Source organism: Saccopteryx bilineata, chromosome 7 (genome assembly GCF_036850765.1).
Source record: "Saccopteryx bilineata isolate mSacBil1 chromosome 7, mSacBil1_pri_phased_curated, whole genome shotgun sequence".
Taxonomy (NCBI): Eukaryota; Metazoa; Chordata; class Mammalia; order Chiroptera; family Emballonuridae; genus Saccopteryx; species Saccopteryx bilineata.
In genome coordinates, this window is record NC_089496.1 from 5,487,558 (window position 1) to 5,511,361 (window position 23,804).

General features: G+C 37.1%; 1 protein-coding gene and 1 pseudogene across 1 annotated transcript in view; one reads left to right on the forward strand and one right to left on the reverse strand.

Moving 5' to 3' along the window:
• The window catches only part of SEMA3E (semaphorin 3E), a 322,573-nt gene that overhangs the window by 55,641 nt on the left and 243,128 nt on the right, over positions 1 to 23,804 (forward strand). The window lies entirely within an intron of this gene.
• LOC136310562 (large ribosomal subunit protein eL33 pseudogene) lies at positions 638 to 1,093 on the reverse strand (annotated as a pseudogene).

Sequence of the window (23,804 nt, forward strand, 5' to 3'; positions counted from 1 at the left end):
CTGCAATTTAAAAAAGCAGAATCAAGCATATAATGTCAAGTAACATGCTATTATGTATTGATTTGAGGAAACCATTTCCAAGGTATAAGAAGTCCATTGTTAAACTTGGCATACAGAATTTTGGTATTTAAGAAAAGTATTAACATAAAACAAGGTTTTTAGACTAAGTTTAAGTTGTTGAGTCACTTTGAAATCTTGAATTTCTGGACTGTTCAGATCTCTGCCATCCAATAAAATAGCCACTAACCACATGTGGTTACTGAGCACTTGAAGTGTGGCTAGTTCCAGTTGTGATGTGCTCTAAGTATGCAATACATTCTCATTATCAATAAAACATCTTACCAAATTTTATATAGATTATAATTGGAATAATAATATTTGGGATATGTTGACTTAATAAAATATATTAAAATTATTCTCACCTGATTCCTATTTATTTATTTTAACTCATAAAAGATGTAATATTATATATGTGGCTACATCATTTTACCGCATTCTGTTTCTGTTGCACAGTATTGGTTGAGATGTCTCACGAAGGGAGCTAGTTCTATTTTAGTAGTAGAGAACTAAGTATCCTCATGTGAAGACCAGTATCTGGACATATTGAGATTAAAGTGAAAATTTTTTTTTCCATTTTATTTATTTACTTTTCAATAAGTTTAAATCCTTGAGGGGTACAGCATGACATGGATTCTGTGTCCAATGGCCTTAGCAGGAAGGTTGCTTCGAAATTTAGCACGAACCATGCCACTGTTTCCATGAGCATGAGTTACCTTTCCCCAGATTACTCTGGTTTTATTTGGTTTGCCACCCAGAGTCACTGTGTTGTTCTTTGCCTTGTACACATAAGCACATCTCTTGCCTAGATAGAATTCAGTTTCATCTTGAGCATAAACACCTTCAATTTTAAGAAGTGCTGTATGCTCCCTCTGATTCCGGAGACCCCGCTTATAGCCGGCAAAAATGGCCTTGGACCACAGCCTTCCAGACATAGCTGTCATTATAGAAGTCCTGTTCTCAGCAGGCCTTAAACAAAAAATCAATTTAATATCCCCAAACTTCAGCAGCAGGTGTCCCCCTCACCGCCACAGGCTCCAAGATGGCTGAAAAAGGAAAGCAAGGCCGGATTAAAGTGACATTTACGAAACTCAAATCTTAAGTCTCTCAGGAACAAGAGCGTTTTTTAATCTCAGATAATTATAATCTAGGTATATGTAATCTAGGCAGAATCTAGATAAATAATAATCTTAGCTGGGAAAGAAATTCACTGGGAAGAAACAAAGAAGCAGTATAAGCCAGATAAGGAATGGTTATTTGTTAAAAGTCTGAGGAAAGAAATAGTGTTGAAAGTAAAAGAAAATCTTGGTCATCAGATTACTTTCTGGACTAGTCATGATAATAAAGATGGAGTAAAATTACAATTAATTTAAGAAAACGGTGTTTGGGCTGAACCAGTGAAGTACTCTGAGAGCTGAGGTTGCACTTGGTAATGCAATTGAACATGGAAGTGAAGAAAATTTTTACTGCTTTTTCCAACTCACACCCCTCAGTTTAGTGAGCTACCCGAAGGTGAGAAGTGAGGAAGGCAACATCTTTGGGAGGTTCAGAGGATGTCAGCACAGAGACGCAAGCATGTCAGTCTCTGTTGGGAGCATTTGAAGAGCAGGAGCCTATAGTTGAAAGATTCATACAGGAGGTTCAGGAAGTAGCACAGGGATTTGAGGAAAAGACTTCTAGAGAGTACACTAATGGGGCTGTGGCTAAGATTTCATGTTTTATTGGTTTTATTATGACCTTTGTTTACTTTTCTTGTTAATGTGTTGTAAGGCAAATGTGGACTACAATTTAGAAGTTAATGGTCATCTAAAGACTGTTACTATAGAGGGAAAAGGGACTAACATCTTTATAAACTTTAAGCCAGCAATATTTTTTTATGTACATGTACTTTATTTGAATATTATGTATATGGACTCATACATGTTGCTTCTCTCTTGTTTTCTTTACTTAAAATATCTTTTTATATTAATACATAAAGATTCTTTCTTTTCTTTTCTTTTTTTTGATGGAGACAACTCTCCCAGTTTCATACCTATTCAGTGCAGTTCGATGTGGGCTTACGCACAGATTTTTTAGGGCTCCTTAGGTAGCTATCCCATATAGCCTCTACAGACTTGTCACTGACTGATGGCCTACCAGAACGGGGTTTCTCCATCAAACTGCCAGTTTCCTTCAACTGCTTATCCCACCAGGGAAAGTTATTCCTATGAGGTGGTGTTCGTTATAAATGCGCCAATATTCACGTTGCACTTTGGTCATGGATTCGAATTTAGCAAGCCACAGAACACACTGAACTTTCCTTTGTACTGTCCACACCTCGACTGGCATGGCCGTGGGCTGCTCCGCTGTATACACCAGGGGTCCCCAAACTTTTTGCACAGGGGGCCAGTTCACTGTCCCTCAGACTGTTGGAGGGCCGGACTATTAAAAAAACTATGAACAAATCCCTATGCACACTGCACATATTTTAAAGTAAAAAAACAAAACGGGAACAAATACAATATTTAAAATAAAGAACAAGTAAATTTAGATCAACAAACTGACCAGTGTTTCAATGGGAACTATGGGTTTGCTTTCGGCTAATGAGATTGTCAATGTCCAATTCCATATTTGTCACTGCTAGCCGTAACAAGTGATATGACACACTTCTGGAGCCGTGAGGTGTCCGTCCCGCGTCACTGGAAGTAGTGCTGTACGTGAGCGACCACATACAGTGCTCCTCTCACTGACCACCAATGAAAGAGGTACCCCTTCCAGAAGTGTGGTGGGGGCCGGATAAATGGCCTGAGGGGGCCGCATGTGGCCCGCGGGCCGTAGTTTGGGGACCCCTGGTATACACAGTGTTACATCATCATCTGCACATGCGCACATGCTGCCACATCATCCTACAGAAACTGGGAAGATTTTCCTTTTATTTGGTGCAGATTTCACATTTCTATCGTCTTTTGTTGCTTTCCTGTGACCAGTCAAAAGTGCACCATGACTTTATGGACACACTATATTATTCTATTACTGCATAGGCCATACATTTTAAAAAACCACCTTCCTAAAGATGGACATTCAAGCTGTCAGTTTTTTGTTTGTTTGTTTGTTTTTACAGAGACAGAGAGGGAGTCAGAGGGATAGATAGGGACAGACAGACAGGAACAGAGAGAGATGAGAAGCATCAATCATGTTTTTTGTTGCGACACCTTAATTGTTCATTGATTGCTTTCTCATATATGCCTTGACCACGGGCCTTCAGCAGACCGAGTGACCCTTTGGCTCAAGCCAGCGACCTTGGGTCCAAGCTGGTGAGCTTTGCTCAAACCAGATGAGCTGGCGCTCAAGCTGGCAACCTCGGGGTCTCGAACTCAGGTCCTTTCGCATCCTAGTTCTATGCTCTATCCACTGCACCACCGCCTGGTCAGGCAAGCTGTCAGATTTTTGGTGCTACATGCACTTGTACAGTGAACATTCTTTTTTTTTTTTTGATTGATTAAATTTATTGTGTTTACATAGATTCAAGTGTCCCACTGAATACATCCCCCCCACCCCCTGAACATTCTTAAACAAATATGTTTTTGTGTACTTCTATGGGTAGATCTACAAGTTAAATTGCTAATCATCAAATGGAGATAAAAAAATATATACATTTAAATTATGTATATTGCCATATTGCCCACCAAAAGGACTGTACTAATTTACAATTCCAATATCAAACTATGAGCCACCTTATTATTCTAGATGATGTCAAAATTAGAGAAATTATTAAAGCAGTTTCTTAATAGCCAACATAGGTGACTTTGTTGAGTGGGGTAGGTGAGCTATGTGGGCTTTTCTTACATATATGTTTGGGTCAGTTTCCTGAGAATTCTCAAAAAAATTACTCAGAGATGTTTATGAAAACAGAAGCTTTTTCACAAAAGGAGGAAGTGTAATTTTAACCTATTCTTTAATAAAGGGTGGCAATTCTTGGGCCTGGTAGCATTCCTTTTTTAATTTAAAATTTTTATTTCTAATTTAGTGTGTTGACGTGGTTTCAGGTGTCCCACTCAATACAACACCCTCTACACACCATCTCGTGCCTCCTTGCCCCGGCACAGTCTCTCTTCAGCCTGTCTCACCCTCTCTGCCCCCATGCCCCCCCCCCACAGTCTCTCTCCACCTCCGTCTCACCGTCTCCGCCCCCCCACAGTCTCTCTCCACCTCCGTCTCACCGTCTCCGCCCCCCCACAGTCTCTCTCCACCTCCGTCTCACCGTCTCCGCCCCCCCACAGTCTCTCTCCACCTCCGTCTCACCGTCTCCGCCCCCCACAGTCTCTCTCCACCTCCGTCTCACCGTCTCCGCCCCCCCCACAGTCTCTCTCCACCTCCGTCTCACCGTCTCCGCCCCCCCTACAGTCTCTCTCCACCCCCGTCTCACCATCTCCGCCCCTCGCCCCCCCACAGTCTCTCTCCACCCCCGTCTCACCATCTCCAGCCCCTCCGCACACCCCCGTCTCACCCTCTCTGCCCCCATGCCCCCCCACAGTCTCTCTCCACCTCGGTCTCACCGTCTCCGCCCCCCCACAGTCTCTCTCCACCTCCATCTCACCGTCTCCGCCCCCCCCACAGTCTCTCTCCACCTCCGTCTCACTGTCTCCGCCCCCCCACAGTCTCTCTCCACCTCCGTCTCACCGTCTCCGCCCCCCACAGTCTCTCTCCACCTCCGTCTCACCGTCTCCGCCCCTCGCCCCCCCACAGTCTCTCTCCACCCCCGTCTCACCATCTCCAGCCCCTCCGCACAGTCTCTCTCCACCCCCGTCTCACCCTCTCTGCCCCCTTGCCCCCCCCCCGCACAGTCTCTCTCCACCTCCGTCTCACCGTCTCCGCCCCCCCAGTCTCTCTCCACCCCCGTCTCACCGTCTCCGCCCCTCGCCCCCCCACAGTCTCTCTCCACCTCCGTCTCACCGTCTCCGCCCCCCCCACAGTCTCTCTCCACCTCCGTCTCACCGTCTCCGCCCCCCCCCACAGTCTCTCTCCACCTCCGTCTCACCGTCTCCGCCCCCCCCACAGTCTCTCTCCACCCCCGTCTCACCGTCTCCGCCCCTCGTCCCCCCACAGTCTCTCTCCACCCCGTCTCACCGTCTCCAGCCCCTCCGCACAGTCTCTTTCCACCCCCGTCTCACCCTCTCTGCCCCCATGCCCCCCCACAGTCTCTCTCCACCTCGGTCTCACCGTCTCCGCCCCCCCACAGTCTCTCTCCACCCCGTCTCACCGTCTCCGCCCCCTCACCCCCCCACAGTCTCTCCACCCCGTCTCACCCTCTCTGCCCCCTTGCCCCCCCCACAGTCTCTCTCCACCCCCGTCTCACTCATCCTCTCTGCCTCACCTCCATCCTGCCTTTCCCTCCAGCTACTGCTGCCGTTTTCTGTATTGATGTGTGTATATAATCTGACTAATCCCTTTACCTTCTTTGATCCCATCTCCTTTTCCCCATTTTCAATCCTTTTCATCTCATGACACACTTAAACTACTAAAATTATGCATACACCAAAAAAATATTTTTTGCCAATATGACAAAAAATAGATATAATTTTGACTCATTTACACCAGATGACTATTATTGTGTTGGCTGTCGTCATTTTTATTTACTTGACAATTTAAGGGGAAAGAGGTCAGTGCCCCTGAGTGAATAGTCAGTTATTATATGTTTTAAGAATTCTATAGAATTCAGTTAGAAATTGCTTCTTTAAGCTGTTAGTAAATGCACCTATAGTAAGGTGAGACTTTTTCTCATCTGCTTGATGAGCTTGGAGTACTAATGTGAAGAGTAATTTCATATTTAAGTCAATTACTACAGACTCTTCACATTAGCTCGGCTTGCCTCAGGTCAAACAGCAAAGTGTGTGGTATCTGTTGACAGCCTCATTTATGGTATAAAAGGATGAATTTCTGAACTGAGTATGTAATTGTGATAAAGTGATATTTTGGATTGAAGAAAAAACATTGATATCTGATGTTATAGAATATAGATTATGACTGATATTAAAACAAAATGAATCAGGAATCTTTAAGTGACTATGACAGGATGACAACTACCCAACATACGTGCAGATAAATTGCTCACATGTATTAGCATTTAGTAGTACAGCTGTTTGTATGGAAAAGTAGATAATACAAGAATAAATAGTAATACAAAAATAAACTGTTTCATGTACTCATAACTATAAGCCTACTTTTGCCTACCTCTTCATATTTAAAAATCGATTTAAGTAATCTGCATTCTGTTTGCAAAGGATCAAACTCAACAAATTCTATTAAAAATTATAATGAATTCTTCTTAATTTCCTATGCTTAATACGTGAGGACACAGTTTAGAGTTATGCAGTCCAGAAAAGAAAGTAGCATATGCACATTCACAGTCTTTCCTTTCTTGCCCGCTAAATTTTTTTTTTTTTAGTCTGCCAGCTTGGCTCCTAGTCTTGACAAAACGTAATCAGGATAATGCATAAAAAAAAGATAAAATGATAGCAGAAATACTGTGTTGAATTGAAAAACACAGCTTTATTTCTAAGATGAAAACTAATAAATTTATAAAAGATGGGAAGGAAAGAAAATTTTTAAACATTTGGAGAAAAGTTAGACATCTTTCTAGGCAGCTTCTGTGTAAATGAGGTCAGAAGACAAAGAAAAGTTTTGCTGTACATTGTGGATAGCATATTTTTTGTCATTTAAAATACACTTGAGTAAATATTGTTAAACTTGTTATGATTTTTCACATATGAATTTAAGTGGTTAAAGAATAATTTGAAAAAATATAATTAATTTGACAAGCATTAGCATGCTAAAAAAGGGGAACTATTAAGTGTATACAATTGAATGAAAACTAATAAACAAAAAATAATAGCAAGGATAGATAAAGAAATTATTGAAAGAGATTTGCAGATACAGTACATTGCTATTCAAGAAGTCTTAAAATAAATATTGAGGAATATCAGTTCAGGGTACTAGTTTCTTAATATATTTCAACATGAAAGAAAGGGCATGTGATTAAGACTGAATTATAAAGTGCCTGAACAGGTGGTGGCACAGGGTTATGGCCCTGGAATGCTGAGGCCCATGTTCGAAACCTCGAGATTGCTGGCTTGAGTGTGGGGTTGCCAGCTTGAGCGTAGGATCATAGACATGACCCCACGGTTGCTGGCTTGAGCCCCAGTGTTGCTGGCTTGAAGCCCAAGGTCACTGACTTGAGCCCAAGGTTGCTGGCTTGAGCAAGGGGTCACTGGCTTGCCTGGAGCCCTGTGGTCAAGGCATGTATGGAGAAGCAATCAATGAATAACTAAAGTGCTGCAACTATGAGTTGATGCTTCTCATCTCTCTGCCTTCCTGTTTTCTGTCTCTTTCTCGCTAAAAAAAAAAAAAAAAGACTGAATTTTAAGAAAGTGAATCTTTTAGCAAGTTGCAGCATAGATGTAACTGAAGAGAAACAGGGACTATATAGGAATATAGCACTGTGGAATGGGTATGATTGGTTAAGAAAGGGTTAACTGTTTCCTATGGTTGCTACAGGTGACCGTTGAACAACATGAGCGTGAGAGTTTCCAACCCCCATGCAGTCAAAAATCCACGTATAACTTCTGACTCCCCTAAAACTTCAGCTGTCCCTTGGTATACATGGGGGATTGGTTCCTGGACTTTTACAGATACCAAAAATCCACAGGTGCTCAAGTCCCTTATATAAAATGGCATGGGTCAGTGCATACAGTTAGACTACGGCATCCACAGATTCCCAGTGGTGGATGAAAAGCACTGTTTTCAAAATGCAGTTGGTTGAATTTGCTGATGCTGAACCAAGGATACAGAGGACTATCTATATGTTTATTGAAAAAAATCCATGTTTAAGTGGACCTGTGCAGTTCAAACCCATGTTGTTTAAGGGTCAACTGTATCATATGCTAACATTGTAATGCACTAAATAGCAGGCCCATATTGAATTTCCGATCTAGCCCAGATTTATTTCTGTGAAAAATATTAAATGTAAAATGGAATTTGAAATATTATATGTAAAATGTAATTAGTAGTATGTCATATGTATTTTCCAACCAGATGCCCCAAATATCTGAAAGTTAAATACAAAAATGAGTAATCAACATATTTCATAATATATTAGGAATATATTTCCTATAAACATCAATACCATTATATTAGTATATAGAATAACCTTTGAGCCTTTAGCTTAAGAAAACACAAATTAATAAAAAACTTCATTATATATATATATTTTTTGAGAGGGGGGGGAGGGACAGGCAGAAAGGGAGAGAGATAAGCATTAATTCTTAATTGCAGCACCTTAGTTGTCCATTGATTGCTTTCTCATATGTGCCTTGATGGGGCGGGGGTGAGGGACTACAGCAGAGCGAGTGACCCCTTGCTCAAGCCAGTGACCTTGGGCTCAAGCCAGCAACTTTGGGCTTCAAGCCAGCAACCTTCGAGCTCAATCAAGCAACCATGGGGTCATGTCTATGATCTCATACTCAAGCTGGCAACCCCACACTCAAGCTGGTGAGCCTGTGCTTAATCAAGCCAGTGACCTTGGGGTTTCGAACCTGGATCCTCAGCATCCCAGGCCAACATTCTATCCACTGCACCAGTACCTGTTCAGGCTTCATAATATTTTCAATAAAATAATATTAACAATTATGAGGCACTTAATATAGTTCATGAATTTGCTACATTCAAAGTAAGTATAGAATTAACTCCTTTAATTCTCAAACAACTTTAACAGTTAGTTACTATTATTACCCACATTTTGAAGAAGAAAATATGGAGGCATACATAGGTTAAATAACTTGCTAAAGTCATCCAACTTCTAACTGGTGGAGACAGCATTTGAATCCCAGAAATATGGTGTAAGAGCTTGGTGTCTTAACCACTGCTCACCATTGCCTCACTCAATGGTTAATCCAACCTATTTTTGAAAGCCACAGCAAAGTTCATTTTGAGGGGAAAGCAATCATTCTTGAAAGGCACAATTTTAAAATTGATTTGATGACTTTTAAGTGGTAGACTTTTCTACATAATTATTTCTGTGCTTTTCAAATATTAATGGAGCACTTGTCCATATGCCATATAAAAAGAGTTGTTATGCAGATCTATGATACTGTGTTCTAATCTGATTGTTTGTAGTCATGTTATTCCTATAGATATATATCCATGGTGAATAATTAAAAACCAAGTTTGCCTTAATTTTCATGAGATACTGCCTGATAATCTATAATTCTTACAAGCCTCAAGTACCCTAAAATTCTATTAAATTGAAAGAGATGGGAAAAAATATAATTTCTTTGCAACTTGACATAGGTTTGTTTTGTTGACATTTGCTTCATGCAGTGATTCTGCAGAGAGTCCTTCCGTTTCTGTTTGGTGAACTTTAGAAAGGAATAAAAGGGAGACAGTGAAGTTTAAGAAATTCATGGCATCCAGTTCTTAGATACATATTTATTCTAACCTTTATTTTATAACCTTCAATATACAAAATGCAGAAATATGGTTGTTTCAGTAAGAATGTCCTTGAAGTTTCCTATGCTGAAAGAAATAACTTGAATATAGCAATTTTAGAGCTCAAGGAAACCTGGAGTCTGTATTTATATTGTTGACTATAAAGATTATTTCCTTTCCTGGTGGATGGTGGGTAATGACAGACTGCACATAAAGAAACGGAAACCTGTAGGTTTTTATTATAATGTTTGGAGGAAAATAAGTTTACTTAAAACAACCTCTATTGTCTCTTTTCTGGCTTCTTCTTGGTCTTTAAAGATAGGATCTTACTGATTAAAATATCATGCCAAATCTCTTTGGCTGCTTTAAAGTGATATAAACCTGAAACATTGTATCAGTATAACAACAGGCTAGGCTCCTCAAGATTCTCCAAAATTGAGATTATTACTTTTTTGTCCCCCAAACACGTTTGAGATATGATGAAAACTGCTTGCTCTCCTTAGAAAAAAGGTATATTTGACTATAACTGCAACATTTACTGATTGACAGGGATTCAGGACTCCTAAGGAGCCCCACAAGATCCACTAAAATCAGATTCACAACTCCTAATCTGATCCAATACAATTGTTTGTTTCATAGGTAGTAAAAAGTGATTTGACAAGAAAAAGAGGCTGACTTGGGAATCTGTTCAAATGAGTGCATTTATCTCTACATGTACAAGTGCAGCAATCTATTTACTTTTTGTAATATGTGTCAATTGAGTCTAAGTAACCCATTATCTGCCTCCATTTTCACATGCCCATTACAGATTAAGAATTTAAGACCCACAGAAGTTAAATAACAACCTGACTTCATGCAGTTTAGTCAATATAGATATTTTTTTGACCTATATTCTCACTGCTCAAGGCTTAGTAAGGAGAGCATAATTCCTTATCCAGAGTAAAACAAAATAAAATTTCTTAAAGGCTGCCAAGGACTTTGTGATTTAATAAAGTAGAAAATATATGACAACAAATAGATAAGATAAAAAATAGAAGGTGCATAAAGTAAAGAGAAATATATATAAAATTTTAGGGTAGTGAGAGGAAGCTGATTGACCTGGCCATTTATCAATTGATGATGTCTTAATATTCTAAAACAGTGATGCTGATTATAAATGCCTCATGTGACATTCATTCTGTGCTATTACTTTAATACTCATATGCAAATCTACACTGTATTGCTGAAAGGACATTCAGTCATTCATTTAGTTAACATTTATGAAGTTTCAATAAATTGTGTTATATACTCAAGATGTTATGATAAAAAAAAGACACATGTTATCCTAGTCCCAAAGTACATGCTGTGGGACAGCTAGATAGCAGAAGGCAAATATTTAAAATGATGGCTAGTTTTAGTGGTGCTGTGAAAGCATGGGAGGCTCGTTAGAGAGCAGTGGAGGGGACCCTAGTGCTGAGGTCGAAGCATAAAGAACTTACCCTTGAGAAGAGCAAAAAAAGAGCATTTGCAGACCTAGGGACCAAAATAGGCAAAGCACCTGAGCCCAAAGAATACTTAGCTTCTTTCAAGAACTGAAGACAGTGATTAGTATGGAAGTGCTACATACTATGAAATACGGGCCAGAGAATATCCACTTGTGCACAACTTATGGAAGGGGGTGGGGCTTTCTCCTAGGTGTATCTGGGAAACACTGCAGGCTTAAGCAGGGAAGTGAAGTAACTGAATCCCTTTAGGAAAGATTGCTTTTGCTGTTCTCTGAAGCATGCATTGGAGGCTGGCCAAAGTCAAGGAGGAGGGTGCAGTGAAGAGGCTTTGAGAAATAAAAAATTATCTATCAATATTCAAAGTTCACTCATATTTGTTTTTGGATTTACTCTACTGATGTTTGCAAAATTTCTTTCTCATGATGCAAAAGTCAATTTACTAAATTGAAAACATAAAAATAATATTTTGAAATTTTTAGTTTTAAAAATGCAATATCCCATAGAATTGAACACTAGAAACCTACCGCATCTCCCCATGGGTAAGACAATCCCATGTCTCAATATAAGACGCACCTTAATTTTGGGGCCCAAAATTTGAAAAAAAATATATTACATAAAGTTATTGAACTCAAGTTTTATTCATCATAAAATTCATATGACTCCTCATTACTGTCAAAACTCCCATCTGTTAGCTTGTCCTCATCTGTGTCTGATGACGATTCACTGTCTTCAACAGTGAGTGCAAAAACAAGCGCAAAAAAGTGGGAAATGCAAGTAAAAAAAATCTACAACCACTGTATAAGACGCACCCCTTTTTTAGACCCCAAATTTTTCAGAAAAAGTTGTGTTTTATACATGAGGAAATGTAGTATATGATATAATTAAACAATGTCACCCCAACAAATTTAATTTAAAAAAGAAAAAAAAATGGTACACAGGTTAAAAAAATAAACATACCCTTAAAACCAAAAGAAAAGTGTTTATTGATTATTCATTAGAACAAGTCCTCTAAACAGTAACACTAGTAAAATTCAGTTTCTTCTTGCTGTAAGACAGAAGTGTAAGTTACAAGAAAAATAATTCAAAGTCCATGCCTGTAAATATTACTATAAGCAGTACAGCAATCTGCTACAATGGATCATGTGTGGAACATTTTAATAAGCAAAGAGAAAAACCTCATAGACACAATAGTATGGTGATTATAAGAGGAAAAGGGGGGTGAGGGGAAGCAGAAGAGGGTAAGGAGAGAATAAATGGTGATACAAGGGGAATAGACTTGGGTGGTGAGCACATAATACAGTATACAGATAATGTATTATACAGCTGTACACCTGAAACATATAATTTTATTAATCAATGTCACCTCAATAAATTCAATTTTAAAAAAAGAAAATATACATTTCTGATTAATTCAAATAATGCTGCTGTTGCCACAAGGTATGTGACTTCTGTTATTCATGGAATTAACAAAGCTCTAAAAGTCTAAAGGGCTGATATTTGAATAAACTCTTTTGTTATGTCTACAATTAATAAAATTTAGGCATAATACATTTTTATTCTAAAGTCATGTGCTTTTTATTATAGTGAGTCCTTCATTTGTAGGTTTTCTCTTTTTAGTTACAACTGATTCTACTCTGAGAGGGAGTTTGTTTTGGAATAATTAGGGAGGAAAATAAATACTCTTTACCTTCATTTTATTATCAGTCTTTCTTTTACTTTTGGTAATGAATACTAAAAACAGTATTCTGTAATTGGATGATTTCTTTTATGTAGTCCAATTTTGGAGTCTATCTTTTAATAACTACAATAATATGAAATATAATTGGCATAACAATAATATACATTATAACTCTTATAATAAATTAAATATCATGAACCTAAGAAAACTTTTGGGGGTAAGTAAAACATTTTTATTATTTTATTGCAATGTTTTCTTATGAGAAAGCTGTCACAGTCATAACTGGATACAAACAATGTTCTTTCACAAAAACTTAGAAAGGTAGAACTTATGAGGTCATATCCTTTATATGTGCCAACATTCTCAGTTAATATTTAGATACTTCCCAAATTTTGGCAGCTATTTAGATTACATGTTTCTCAGACTCAATGTGTTTTAGGTTTCTTTTTTTAAAAATGAGAAAAAAAGGGTAATTTTAAAATTGAGATAAATTTTATATGAAAACATTTTTTACTGTTTGCTATGGTTTGTTAAAATGTAAATTCTCTAAGATTACTTATACTTGTGATAAATATGAAAATAACAAAATATTACTTCTAATCCTATCAATTAATATGTATTTATTTTATTGTTTAAAACTATACACAAAGGGCTACTATACAACATATGGTTTGGTTTTTTTTGTTTTTTTTTTCAACTTCATGCCTATATTTCTCTTTTTTTTTATTTAATAATTTTATTTTTTTTAATGGGGTGACATCAATAAATCAGGATACATATATTCAAAGATAACAAGTCCAGGGTATCTTGTCGTTCAATTATGTTGCATACCCACCACCCAAAGTCAGATTGTCCTCTGTCACCTTCTATCTTGTTTTCTTTGTGCCCCTCCCCACCCCCTATCCCTCTCCCATTCCCCCCTCCCCCCCCCGTAACCACCACACTCTTATCAATGTCTCTTAGTTTCACTATTAACAACATATGGTTTTTAAAACTTTCTTCAAAATTTGGTACCATTGTTAAAGGAACTATATTTTGCTACTCTCAATTTATTCTTTACCCTTCCATTTTCATGATTTTTACATAAAATATGTCCCAACTCTCTTGTTAGGGACTAAGGGCACTGTATGCCATCCTGTTTATCTATCTAGGAATCTGCACTCTACTGCTCTCAAGAACTAGGAGATATTTTATAGCTTCATATTCATTTAGAAATATCCTGTAATTCTGCTCACAAAAATTAGGGGATATTTTATTGCTTCATATTCATTTAAAAATATCACCTACTTTTTTTTTTTTTTTTTTTTACAGAGAGACAGAGGGATAGACAGGGACTGACAGACAGGAATGGAGAAATGAGAAGCATCAATCATTAGTTTTTCCTTGCGCATTGCGACACCCTTTGTTCATTGATTGCTTTCTCATATGTGCCTTGACCGTGGGCTTTCAGCAGACCGAGTAACCCTTTGCTCAAGCCAGTGACTTTGGGTCCAAGCTGGTGAGCTTTGCTTAAACCAGATGAGCCCGTGCTCAAGCTGGTGACCTCGGGGTCTCAAACCTGGGTCCTTCCACATCTCTGTCAGATGCTCTATCCACTGCACCACCACCTGGTCAGTAATATTGCCTAATTTTTGTGAGCAGTAATATATATATATATATATATATATATATATATATATATATATATATATATATATATATATATGTATAATTATTTTCTTATTTAGATCTAACTCTGGTGGTTTGAATTAGATGATTAGATAAATAAGTGATATACATAAAAAGTGAGGTGCATATTATGTAAGTGAGAAAATGTTAAATCCAATTTATAGATCTTGAAATGATATAGAACAAACATAATTATCACAGAAATTATTTGGAATATAAGCTAATTATAACAACTATGAATATGGATTAGTCATGTTCTTTTATTTTTATTTTTATTTTTTTATTTATTTATTTTTTTAGAGAGGAGAGAGAGTGTGTGTGTGTGTGTGTGAGAGAGAGAGAGAGAGAGAGAGAGAGAAGGAGGAGGGAGGAGCAGGAAGCATCAACTCCCATATGTGCCTTGACCAGGCAAGCCCAAGGTTTTGAACCGGCGACCTCAGCATTCCAGGTCGACGCTTTATCCACTGCGCCACCACAGGTCAGGCTAGTCATGTTCTTTTAGCAAACACATTTTACATGTTCATCTGGGATACTGAAAAACACACATTCAAGTAGCAAATTTACTTACAGAAAATGACCACCAATTAGAAAATGCTTGGTAAGTTTTTGTTATTTCATGGTTATTTCTCCTGTGACCTTGCCTTCCTTTTTTTTTTCCAGAAACAGATCCCCAAATTTTAGCTGAGCTTTATAATGCCCGTTTTAAAGTCACATTCCCCTCTCTCTCATAGCTTATATGCTGTTTACTCAATATTTGCATATGTCTAAAATTTAAATATTAACTGTCATAGCCCAATAGATATACATAAGCTTCTAACAGATTTTCAGGTATATTGAAGAATGAATGAACAATGCTTCTAGCCATGCAAATAAAGATTTTAAATTTTTTAAATGAGATTACTAAATTTACTAGTGAGATTGAATAAATGCTGACTATGAGAAACAAATCTTTAGTTGATTATCATTTGCATAATTCTTAGAACGAAATATACTTTTAGACATACATTTCCAATAGATTTACATTCTAATCCATATTTCAGTACATATTCTTTGATAGTAATATGACATCTCTTTTCTTGGTAAAGTAACATAGCAGCACATGGATTGAAGACTTGAAGCTATGCAATTGAATAAATAGTTAACCACCCAGGGCTTAATTATATAAATAAGACTTTCTTCATAGTGTTCTAAATAGCTGAATTTTTCTACTTGTGTATGGGTTTGGTAAAATTATAAACTGAAGGGGATAACATGTATCCTTATTTTTCCATTAAGAATTTATTAATTGTATTTTTCCCATAAATGCAAGGAAAAAATGTTAGAATATCTCTTTCAATTATTCAAAGAGTAGAAAAATCAACGAAAGGGAATGGTATATACCTTTGTTGTTTAAAAGAAAGGGTCCCACAGCTTAAAATAACATTTGATTAGCACCAACAGCAGACTGAATTGTAGTTGTTTCAGATAATTATAAGCGTAAGGGCTGACATAAAAATAAAACAAATAGTTTTATATCTTAAAACTTAAAAAGAGTAGAAAATATAAACAAAATGTCAGGGACATTGAAAATGACACTTGATAATTGTTTGTTGAATTTGTAGTGGAACCAAATAAAACTTGTATCCAATAGCATAGGTAAGTAAATTAATAAATTAATTATATTATTACATTTTAATAAAACTTACTGCTCTTAACGTTGTCTGTAAATGATGCATTATGTTTAACATATTGCAGTACATAGAATGCCAGGTCTGATCTTTGGCTTAATGTTATCTTGTCAGCAGGTAATTATACTTTGATCTGCTTCTATCCAAAGAACAATTTTCAGGTCTTCTATGCCTCCTGCCACTCTCCTTCAACTAGCTTAGGGGTGGAAAGTGCTGTTATTTCTAGATTTCTCAGTAAGGCTTATCTTTGAAAACAACTTACCTAACAAATGTACTTTTTCAAGAGAAGTAAAGTAGTAACCTGTTTCAAAGCCAATAATTAAAATGAAGTAGAAAAATTAAAAAAAAATACTGAGTTTATCTTACTTTATGTCTCAGCAAACACTGTTGTACCTATTTCTGTTTATTGTTCCCTGTATCAGTTAGCTTTTGCTGTGTATCAAATCACCCCAAAACTTAGAGACCTAAAACACCCAAGTTTTAGTTCATAGTTCTGTGGTTAAATAGGGCAGTACTTCTCATTTGTGGTAGCTTGGCTGATCCGAACTGAGTTTCTTGGGTTGGCTGGCTGCTGGATGATCTAGCCTCACACGTGTCTGGCTGTTGGCAAATGGTTGACTAGTGGACTGTCAACAGAGGCTTCTCTGTTTGTCACATGGCCCTTCGTTCTCAATTGTATTAGTCCAGCTTTGTTCACTTAGGTGTCTAAGGTGTACACAGCAAGAGAGAGCAAGTATGCAAACACTTCTGAAGTCTCCACTTGTACAGTATTTGTTTGCATTTTTATCCTATTGGCCAAAGGAGATCACACAGCCCAGCACAGGTTTACGTGAGTGAGGGTTACCCAAAGATGCAGATACAGGCAAGGCAATTATTGTGGTTATTTTGTCAGCAATCTACTTCATTTTTTTTTAACTTTTATTTTTCCTTCTTCCTCTTTTCCTCAGAGTAGTGCCTTTATTTCTAATTGTTTGGTCTCTTTTCTATGATGGAGATTTCTCTTCCATGAACCTATGCCTTCTCATTTTCATTTACTGTTTCCTCTTTTCCTAAGGGTGAAAAATTCGATTGTCTTACTTCTAAAAACTAAAAGTTGTTGATTAGAAAAACAGAATTATTTTTCTTCTATAGCTTTTTTCTAAAACTCCAAATAGTGTTAGGAAAGAACTTGAGATGTCTTTCAGGTAGAAGGAGACCTGAGTAATGGAAATTCTGCTCTGTGGTTTTTTAAATGCAAGTCCCTGAGGGTTTGATTTGCATTTCTATTAGTAAAGAACTGGGAGAAGTCAAGGTTAATATTTGAAGATCAAGCTACAGTCTTTGTATTTAAATATAAAACATTGAGCATTAATCAAAAGAGTAAGGGCATATGGCTCTAATATTTATAATCTTAGGCCATTTTTAAAGCCTTACTTAAAGAACTTAAAATATCTTTTCTTACTGGCTTACAGAGGCCAGCAACAAAATTGATTAGAGCTATTTTAAAAATTATCTTATTCTATAAAATGCTAAAAGAAATTTTACAGTATTATACAAGATTAAATAGGTTTCTCATAAGAATAAAAATCCAAATGTTGTAAAGTCCCCATACCTCAAATCCATGGGTTCACGTAGACTCCAGGTCCAGATGAATATTGATGGGTTTTATTAAAGGAAGAGATTTATTAAATATGCCAGTTGCATATAGCTGACATGGGGCAACAGACCCAAATTGTGTGTCCCAAAAATATTTCAGGGGCTGCTTATATACACTTGATCATACATGGGCCCGGGAGAGCATGACATCATGGCACAAGCTTACAACATTTGTTTAGGGGATACACAGAAACATTAAGACTTTCAAGGTAACATAATCAAGATGTTTACAAATTTTTCAGGGTTCATCTTCCCTCACTAGCCTAGAGGTATTTTACTCTCAAGATTCCAGGAAGGGGAGGAACTACAATTAATGTAAGGTGGTATGTAAATTCTGTCTCCCATTGAAAGAGAAGTTTCTCGGTTAACCTTTATTTTAGATTTAAAACTAAATGACCTATTGTTCTTGTAAGCCAGAAACTTCTACATTCTTCTCCCTCCCCTCCCTAAAGAGGGGAGAGGACAGGAAAGCCTGACCTTTCCTCCCAAAATATCAATATCAATTATTCAGCTTTTTTTTGTTACCTTACAACACAAGAACACTAGATTATCTGACTTATAATAAAGCAGCTATTTTAATTTTTTACTCCAAAATTAAAAAGGATACCATAAATGTCTACATTTATCTATTTAGGATGAACTAGTTACCTTAAATAGGTAAGGTAGGGAAGCCACAACAATAGATATTAAATAACTTGAATTTCCTAATTTAAAGTTTGTACTTAATTATAAAGATCAAAGAAAAATACAAACATATGCTCATTGTATGTGCTTATGTCATAATGTTTATATCCTTTTATTACTTTTATAACTGACAAATTTACAATAGTGATAGCAACAAACCAGATTCACCTTCCGTGCTTAGAATTTCAATTTTTACCAGAAAAATATCAATTTTTTATGAAAAAATGTATCTTAAGACAAATGAAACATTGGTGTATATGTTCATACACTAATACATGTGGTATGAATTTTAATTTTATTAAATATAGTATTCTATGAAAGTATAACTTTGATTAATTTTAGAATAGTTAAATAAAATTGCTTAAAGTTAATTGCTGTTGACAGTGACATTCTTCCTCAATGTAAGTGTCCTATAGAAACCAATTCTGAGCAGCCCTTACAATTTTGATAACATTTAATGTGTACTTATTGTGTATTCAAGGTATATCATACCTAGTTCTCACAATATTGCCAGAGTTCCTTTATAAATGAGGGTGTGAGAATGAGACATAGACATGCCCAATATCAAATAGCTGTAGACTGTTGAAACCAAAATTAGAAGAGTCCAAAGTTACAGTACCAATATTTTTGATTGATAATTTATTTCTTGTATGGAGAATTAAGATTGCCATAATAAATTTTTAGGCAAGGATGATATCAGTATGTACTTGTCAATATGCTGGAAAACTAAGATAAATATAAAATGATATTGACAAAATGGGGGGGAGGGCAGGAGTAGTTCTTCAAAACACACTAGAATTTAGAAAAGGTAAATAAGATAGGGCAAATAACACTACCAACATAGGCTGCAGAACAGCCGTGAAGGTACAATAGGAGGAGATGGTCTTCTTGGACCAAGAGGCTAAAAACAAAACAGTTATTTCACTGCTATTAAGGGGAACAAAGTCAATACCACATTTGGTCATATTAGAACTTGTCTAAGATGGTAGACCAAGAGCTAATATGTGTAAAATATGATACAATAGTAAGTCCATCTATATATCAGATAAAGATTTTGGGAAAAAAAACCATGATAAAGTCCAAAAGAGAATCAATCATTGATAGTAAGTTAGCAAATATAGCATATGAGAAACAATTCAATGAGTTAGGTGTTTTTAGCACAAAAGAGTAAAATTATTGGGTAAGTAAGGAAGTGTATAAATCAGAAACAACTTTAAGATATGTTCACAAATCTGAATCATGGTAAGATTTTAAATTTTCTGGAAAACAACTTTTTAAAATAAATTATGTGAAGAAGCTATTTTCCGGGGGCAAAAGGAAGAACTTCTTTCCTGTCAAGAAGATAAAATGCTAGAAGAATTCCAAAGGAGGTCATAATGTGTCTGCCCCTAGCAAATGAGGGAAAATACTGGCAGCTGTTCCGTTAGGTTTTCTGTAGCCTGTAGGCAGGGAAGCTGGAGCAGAAACAACTCCCAGTCTGATCCACAGAAGCAATATTAAAGTTTAGATATCAAATATATATTTTGGATACCTATATACAAAATGATAATAAATCACAGAAGACAGTAATTCTTACACATTTGTTGTCTATTTCCAGGAAATGTTTGAGTTCCTAGTATTTTCTAAACCTATCATTATCTTCTTTTTGAAAAAGTATTTTGATCTTTTTTTGAAAACCACAAAAGTATTATCTTTTCATTACATAATTTCTGCAAACATATTAAACAACAAATACAAGCCAGGCATGGAAAAGGTGCAAAAGTTATAGAAGGTAAAAAAAAAAGCAACAGACAATATCCTGTTCTCATAGAACTGACAGTTAATTGGGGAGAATTGGGTTGCATAAATAATTAATGAGCAATTGTTAACAATAGTGACTAAAGAACAAAACATTTACCAAAAATATTTTAGTAAACATGGGAGTAATATATTGATGGAAAATTTTTTTATAAATATACTAATGATAGTATAGTGTGGAGAACACTGAGTCAAAAAAGACCTGCTCATAGTCATGGCATTGCAGGAATACAATTTTATTGTGTTTTTTTCTGTAACACTTAAATCTTTTTTTTTTTAAACAACTTATTATAATACAGTTTTTCTTCAGATTTTGGTTTATTATTTATTTTAAAATTTTTTATTTGCAAAATATATTTTGAGAAGTAATATAAAGCCAGGGTTTTTTAGAGAAAGTGGGTTCACTGCCCACTGAGAGAGAATATTTTAATCCTGTATTATATTATTCTCCCAAGGTTGGCTTCTACAGAGATTCTAGAAAGATTGACAGCTCCTTATTTTGGCACTGGTATCATACACGATTGGATAGATTGGCTGAAAAATGAAGAGGGAAATGGTGAATCTCGTTGAATAGTTGTCATCTTAAATTTGAGATTGATTGAATATTATTAATTTTGGTTTTTTGGTGACTTGAATTTTAGGCCCAATTCCAGGAAGATACCAAGTAGAAGTTGATTAACAGCTTTGACTTAGTGCGCAAGAGGAAGAATACTGTAGCAGGTTTTGTTTCGCTTAGAGACAGGAAGGCTAAAGGAGGATGAGAGTATTTTAAACAGATACTTATATTTTCATACAGCTCAGGTATTTAGGAAAAATTAAACAAAGAACCTCTTGAAGTTATTCGCAAGCAGATAGAATAAAGGTAGACACACAGATTTGGTTGGATGGCATAGAGTAGAGGTTCTCCACTTCAGCATTGTGAAAACCAGGAGTCCTCCCTCCTGAGTTTCTATTGAATAGTTAGGTAGGTCTGGGCTAGGACCCTAAAATTTACATTTTAATAAATTTTCAGATGCTCTTGCTTCTTCTGGTCTGGGTACCAAACAGTGAGAACCACTGTCATAGAGTATATATCTCTGAGTAGCCTTTGAGTAAAAAAGTCATCAAAACAAAGCAAAACTAGTTACACTCGGAGCAGAGAGCAAACAATGAAAAAAGAAAAAGCTACAGACAATGTGTACTAAAGATTTATTTCACTGCTTGCTTTGTGTACAGCACATTTATAGAAGAGTTGTCATTTGCACAGCCCTACTGCCTTTAAAGGCTATGCCCTATAAAAGTGATGATCATGACACCGTAAAGCTTCACGAGCCCTAGGACTTACCTGCCTTGTTCATCACTGAATCCATAACACTGTCCACAATTGCACGGGTTACTCCATCCATAGTCTGTCTCCGGAGTCTGCACTGAGACACAGAAGATGCCTGTCCACAGTGGAAACTGGAACTATGAAGTGAACTGATTCACTAAAATCATAAGAAAGTGGAAAGCACAAGTAAACAAGGCAGGCAGTAGGTAGACAGGGAAAGAGAGCTGAGAAGGTAGCATCATCCTTGAGAGCAACTGGTCTATTTCTGATTATTTTCCTGGGTCACGGATATGAGCTCTCTTTCATTTACTCTTCTTGGATTCTTATCAGATTTTCCAGTATCTAGAGACTAACCCTTCCTTCTCTCCCCCAATTTTTGGAGATAGTTTGGCTGTATCTTTGCTTCATGCTACCAAAAGCTCACACTAGAATCTAACGGTTTATTTTCTTGGAAGAGGTTGCAAATAATAGTCATTTTTAAAGGTTGCAAAAGTGCCACCTGAAACCAACCAAATTCCTTTTGCCAGAGCTGAACTGGGTTCTCTAAGGAAAATCCTTTGGATAAGATACACTGGTTTAACTGTCAATGTCTGTCAGCTTCAAGGAGTAGTTTGGGTAGAACAGGGATCAGAAACCTATGCCTCGTGAGCCAGATGTGGCTCTTTTGATGGCTGTATCTGGTTTGCAGACAAATCTTTAATAAAAAAAATAATAATATTAAAAATATAAAACATTCTCATGTATTTCAATCCATTCATTTCCTAACGCTCATGTTCATGGTCGCAGTTGGCTAGAGCCAATCACAACTGTCCTCCGGGACAACACCAAATTTTTGTTGGATAATGCATAACGTACATGGGTCGTTGTGAGGTAAGGAAGTAAACTTCCCTCCTTTTAATCAAGTAGTCAGCTAGCTAATTGCAGAAACCCTTATGATGAAGAAGATGGCTAAAAGAAAAAAAGATGAGGAGTATCGTACTTTTCAGCAGGAATGGACAGAGGAATTCGCCTTTGTGGAGAGAGCAGGTTCTGCAGTGTGTCTAATATGCAATGATAAAATTGCATCCATGAAACGGTCAAATATAAAGTGGAACATCGACACACGCCACACGCCACACTACATTTGCATTGAAATATCCAGCAGGGGACAGCAAGAAGAAAGCATTCAAGAGCTACTTTGCAGAGTGCAAGCTAGTCAGCAGCAACTCCGTGTTTGGACCCAACAAGGTGACTGGAATTCGGCTAGCTTTGCTGGTGCTTTAGCAATTGTGAGAAACGGAAAGCCATTCACAGATGGAGGTATGCCAAAACATTCATGCTTGATGTTGCCAATGAACTTTTGAAGACTTTTCAGATAAAGACAAGATTATCAAATGAATAAAAGACATGTCTCTGTCGGCAAGAACTGTTCACAATTGTACCATCATGATGGCAAACCACATTGAGGCAACACAAGTGAAGGACATAAATGCAGCACCATTCTTTTCTCTCGCTTTGGATGAGTCAACAGATGTAAGCCATTTATCCCAGTTCAGCGTGATTGCAAGGTATACTGTTGGTGACACACTACATGAGGAAAGTCTTACTGTTTTGCCTATGAAAAGGACAACAAGAGGGGAGGATTTATTCAAGTCTTTCACTGAGTTCGCTAAAGAAAAAATCTACCAATGGATAAACTTATTTCGGTGTGTACTTATGGTGCTCTGTGCATGGTGGGGAAAAACAGAGGATTCGTAGCACTTCTTCGTGAACAGGAAGAAACCCATCCTAAGTTTTCACTGCATCCTACATCAGGCGGTGCTTTGTCTTCAGATGTGGCAGCTTGGTGAGGTGATGTTGCTGGTCATTGGGGTGGTCAACTTTATTGTTTCCCAGGCTTTAAATGATCACCAGTTTAAAACACTGCTGGATGAAGTTGGGAATAATTACCCTGGTCTGCTTCTGCACAGCAATATGCATTGGTTTTCAAGAGGGAAGGTGCTCAGCCATTTCGCGGCTTGTCTGAGCGAAATCCGGACTTTTCTTGAAATGAAAAATGTCGAGCATCCTGAGTTAGCTAACACTGAGTGGCTCCTGAAGTTCTACTATCTCATGGACGTGACTGAACATCTGAACCAGCTCAATGTGAAAATGCAAGGCATTGGAAATACAGTCTTATCCCTTCAACAAGCAGTGTTTGCATTTGGAAACAAGCTGGAACTCTTCATCGCTGACATTGAAACAGGTCCTTGACTACACTTTGGAAAAACTGGGAGAGTTTAAAGATGCATGCACAGCAAGTGACCCTGCTCAACATCTTGAATTCCAGCAGCTAGCGAGCTTCACATCTAATCTCCTGCAGTCATTCAAAGTGCACTTTGGAG